At 43.1% G+C, this 5087-nt stretch overlaps 1 long non-coding RNA gene across 1 annotated transcript; it reads left to right on the top strand.

Moving 5' to 3' along the window:
* Positions 1–258: 258 nt before the first annotated feature.
* LOC309374296 lies at positions 259–4868 on the top strand. The gene is made up of 3 exons (XR_014170488.1): positions 259–392; positions 3076–3176; positions 4811–4868. It is a non-coding gene; the product is annotated as an uncharacterized lncRNA (long non-coding RNA).
* The last annotated feature ends 219 nt before the right edge of the window (positions 4869–5087 follow it).

Consider the following 5087-nt stretch of genomic DNA (forward strand, 5'->3'; position numbering starts at 1 on the left):
ATTTCTGTTTCCATTTTATTTCCAGTCCAGAAAGGTTTGGTCTTGTATCCAGATTACATTTGGTCCACCTAGGCAGCTGTAAAGTGCTATTTGGAATGCAACTATCAAGGTTTGTTTTCATCTGCTCAATATGAACTCCTTCCATACTGTGAAACTTTACCTCAGCCTGCCAAGGAAAACAGAAGACCCTCTTCTTGCTGCAAAGAATTTCTCAGTGTGTTTCTGCTTTAGGAGAATCCTGTTTGGAGATGTCTCGCAGTGATAGTGATCTGTTCAAAGGACTCAGTCTGCATTAATTGACGTTTCTGTCTTGGCTTGGGTCTGTCATCCCTCACCCTGATCCCAGGCTGCATTCTGGAGCCTCAATCCATCTCTGCTCTTGTACTTGGAAGGTAGGTCTCACTAAGTCCAATGGGACTTACATCTATCCCAAGTATCCACTATGAGGCTAGACAGGTGGTGTTTTTCAGCTGCTCTAATCAAAATCTCTGCTCAGAGGTTTCTGCTGTGATCTATCTACTTTGCACATTTCATCTGACTTCAAAGTGGTTTAATTGTCAAAGCTTTCCCCATATAAACCTTTTTTGTGTAATTTTTTTAAATCGGGGATTGTTGGAGCTTTCAGAGGCCTCAATTCCAGGAGCTCCTAAACTGAACCTAGAGCTGAAGGTTGCAATAATCTACACTTCCCCAAGGGGATTTATGCCTGAGTAAGTGAGAGCTGGACCATAAAGAAGGCTGATCGCCGAAGAATTGATGCTTTTGAATTATGGTGCTGGAGGAGACTCTTGAGAGTCCCATGGACTGCAAGAAGATCAAACCTATCCATTCTTAAGGAAATCAGCCCTGAGTGCTCACTGGAAGGACAGATCCTGAAGCTGAGTCTCCAGTACTTTGGCCACCTCATGAGAAGAGAAGACTCCCTGGAAAAGACCCTGATGTTGGGAAAGATGGAGGGCACAAGGAGAAGGAGACGACAGAGGACGAGATGGTTGGACAGTGTTCTCGAAGCTACCAGCATGAGTTTGACCAAACTGGGGAGGCAGTGGAAGACAGGAGTGCCTGGCGTGCTCTGGTCCAGGGGGTCACGAAGAGTCGGACACAACTAAACGACTAAACAACAACAAACATGCATGGTCTCAGCACTGGATTTGAAACTGAAGGAGGGAGAGGAGAACAAATAGTTTCTTTTCATAGTATGTGCACATCCATGTCACTGGAATGAGCCACCACTGATACTCCTGGGTTTTCTTACTTGTCTACATCTGGGTATTTCTGTAAGTCTGCAGTCTTGGTCCGGAAATGACATGGGACTCTACAGGAAGCCCTACCTTTGTATAAGCTGTGTTTTGACCCTGTGCTACATATTCAACAAGTGTTTGTCTCTAGCTTCACTCCAGACATCGTTGCCTAATGTGATGATGAAGGAGAGTCATCCGCATGCTGTCAAATAGCATCATATCACATGATAACTTTTCATTCTGCAGCAGTTTGGGTGATCATGAACGGATGGTTCCAGGGTTACCAGGGTCTGTGTTTCCTTTTGCATTGATGAGACACAATGGAGACTGTGGTGACTTTAAGATATATGGTTTATTTACACATATAGACAACCTGAATCTAGATGGAGAGAGTGCATTCACATCCCAGGGGGGTCCTTTTCCTTCCACTGCTGCAGCCTTCAGATTCCAAGAGACCTCAAACTTCATGTCTGACCCTCTCTGCACCATAAAACACGGCCCACCTCATGATCTGCCCCCACCTCTCCAGCTTTCAAAACAGACTTTTTCCTTGCTTGCTTACCTCATTGTCCACTGCAATGCTGCCCCTCCCTCCTGAAACTCTGGCCTTTTGTCTGCTAACTGTCTCTCACCTCAGCAAGGGACCCATTTCTCTGTTAATGGCTTTCTTAATGAGTTAATGACTTGGCCATTGTTAGCTACAGGAAAGTTCAGGCAGAAAAGCTGTTTGTATATGTGGGACTCAAGCCATAGAAGACTTTATACTACCTGTGTCTTCTGAACTGAGAGCTAAGTACATTTGCAAACTATCGTGTAAGATGCCTGATGTGAACGATCAGTGAAAATCACGTATTTGCTGTCCGGATCCAGTAAGTTCATGCCAGACAATGTTGCAAGATTCACAGTGGCAGCCCCCAAACTGGGAAGAGCTTTCTTGAAAGACAATATGGTGGATTGTAAAGTCTAATTGGCAATGATAGATAGAAATTTATTTGTGTAGGTCCATCTTTCAAGGTATATATGTATAAAATAGTTATCACTGTATTTTATCAGGGTATCTGCACAGTGTACATAGAATAATTTTCTTTCCTTTTTGGTTGAAATGACCAGGATGGCCACAACAAATAAACTTTGACTTAGTTAGTCATTAGCTTTGTTCCTTCAATGACCCACACTCAGCTAGCTTTGCCAAGCTGGCCTGTTAGCACAAGCTGAATCTTGTGCTAACTTTTACTAAATCCAGGAATTAAGGGGAGGACCCAAGAGTTTAGGGAATCCTTATCCCCCCAATTTATAGCAGTATGTTTTAAACAGATTTTATATATGTATATAGTTTTGATTCTATCAATGTTTGATTGTATTTTAATTGACTGATTTTTCTATGCTTTTATCTGTTCTTAGTTTTATCTGCAAGTTGCCTTGAGTCCCGTCAGGGGGAAACACGGAGTAAAAGTAATTAGATAATAATAATAATAATAATAATAATAATAATAATAATAATAATAATACTGGAGTATTTTTATAAACCTGCTCTTCCAGAGTTTGTGAAAATCTTGCAGGAGAGGAAACACCCAAGATGTGATGTAGCTATTTTATATTTGACCGTGATTAGGTCATGGCATGAAAGCTGCCAAAACTGCAGGCACGCTCCCCTCTCTTTTCAAACTAAATAGCATGGTTTGTTTCTGTCATGGTGGGTTGGAGAACAATTATAATTCCTGTTACCATTTCGTTAACTGACACCATTGTCCCACCAGATGTTCCTAGAGAAACATTCTAAGAACTGGCAAACTCCAAAGGCTGTCATTTTGTAATTCATTTTTGTTTTGTTAAGTGTAAACACGCTAGATCCTGGTTTGGACCCATGCTGAAAGGTTACAACAACAATGAGCAGCATCGTGGTGCCCGTAACAAAGCCTCAAAATGAGGAGTGAGGTAAACAGCCAGCGACTACAAGTACCATTCATTCATTTAAAGCATCAGCTTAAACCGTAGCAAGGACACTGTATGCTAGGAGCTAAATCCTATAAAAACGTGGAGCTCAGGACCTAAATACTAGGGGTGGTAAACCTGTAGGAACCTAGTTTTGAGCCCTACCCAAGTAAAGAAGCTGGGGGGGGAGGGGGTCACAGTAAACCAGAATCCTAGAATAAACCCTAACTTTGGAAGGTGCCATTGCACTCATGTTTGTGGACTTTGCAAAGCTTCCGGTTGGCTTCTGGGAAAACAGGATGCTATACTAGATGGCTCTTTTTAGCTGGCACACTCACTTTCCCTCTTCCTCTGGCAGAGATGGTGTTTGGGTTTACTTGGCCCCAAGGGCAGATCTACTATGAAACAAATCAGGGCCTCTAATCCCAGAGCGACCCCAGAAATTGCTTTAGTCCACATGGCCTAAAAATGTTGGGTCCAGTAGACCCAATTTAAGTCATATGACTCAGACTGATGGCCTTTTTGTTGTATATATTGCAACAATCCCAAAGTTTGAGAGTCAATAGCACAGATGTTGTAAAGATGGAGTGTCGTGGTAACTTGAAAACTATAAGGCACAGGATTTTTTTTATTCACACCAGTGACTTTGACATGTGAGAGTTTAATCAAAATCTGAGATGTAGTAGTGTTGTTGTTGTTGTTTAGTCGTTTAGTCGTGTCCGACTCTTCATGACCCCATGGACCAGAGCACGCCAGGCACTCCTGTCTTCCACTGCCTCCCGCAGTTTGGTCAAACTCATGCTGGTAGCTTCGAGAACACTGTCCAACCATCTCATCCTCTGTCGTCCCCTTCTCCTTGTGCCCTCCATCTTTCCCAACATCAGGGTCTTCTCCAGGGAGTCTTCTCTTCTCATGAGGTGGCCAAAGTACTGGAGCCTCAGCTTCACAATCTGTCCTTCCAGTGATCCACCACTGCTTGGCCCAATCCCAGCTGCTGACCAGAAGAGTTTTGGTTGAGCAGCAGCTCTTCTTCCACCTCTTTTGCAGGCAAGAGGCAGCTGAACAGAACAACCCCCACGGCCTCTGCTGGCCGTTGGCCATGGTGACTTGGGTGGATGGAGAGTTGCAGCCCCCCTACACTTGGAGGGCATCACATGCGCTACTCCCACTTCTTTGAAAGGGACATTGAATGAAGTTTTATGGAGCTACGTCAACTGAGATGCCTGGATTGCTAGTACTTTTGGCATTAACTAAACCAGTTTCAGGGCTAAGCGCAATGGTGTGAACTGTCCCAGGGCAGCTGACATCTAAATTGGCAGTCCAGCATCTGTAAAAATCCTCTTCAGCACAGTTTTATCTCTTGCTGGTTTCTTCCTTCTTATGCAATGACATACATGTTTTCAGCTTTTGGTATATTTGGCTGGTATAGATTATTTTAAAAATAGCTTTACATAATTTGTTATGACAAGATAGATATAGCTTCTTGAAGATACAGAAATCCTCCTACAGGGATTAGATAAAACAATTATTTCCATAATTATGGGGATAAATGACTGTGCTGGCCCTTTTTGCAGCATCTAGTTTTACATTCTGTATCACTCTCTAATAGTAGCTATTCTGTGTTGTTTTGCATACAGAAATGCAACTAACCACCTATGGCTCTTTTGGTATAGAGCTGAGCTTGGAGAGCCTAGGACTTGCCGATCAGAAGGTCGGTGGTTCGAATCCCCTCGACGGGGTGAACTCTCATTGCTTGGTCCCATTGCTAAAGAGGCCCACAGCAGGTATTGCTGGTTTTTTTTAAAAAAAATACAATTCAGAATTCTTACTAGGAATCTTTACTGTAATCCCTTAAAAAGGACCCCTAAGCTATACATTAGAGACTGGATTCTCTGTCAGACGCAGATTCCCCAC

The sequence above is a fragment of the Podarcis melisellensis genome (genome assembly GCF_964234715.1).
Source record: "Podarcis melisellensis genome assembly, chromosome: 1".
NCBI lineage: Eukaryota > Metazoa > Chordata > Lepidosauria > Squamata > Lacertidae > Podarcis > Podarcis melisellensis.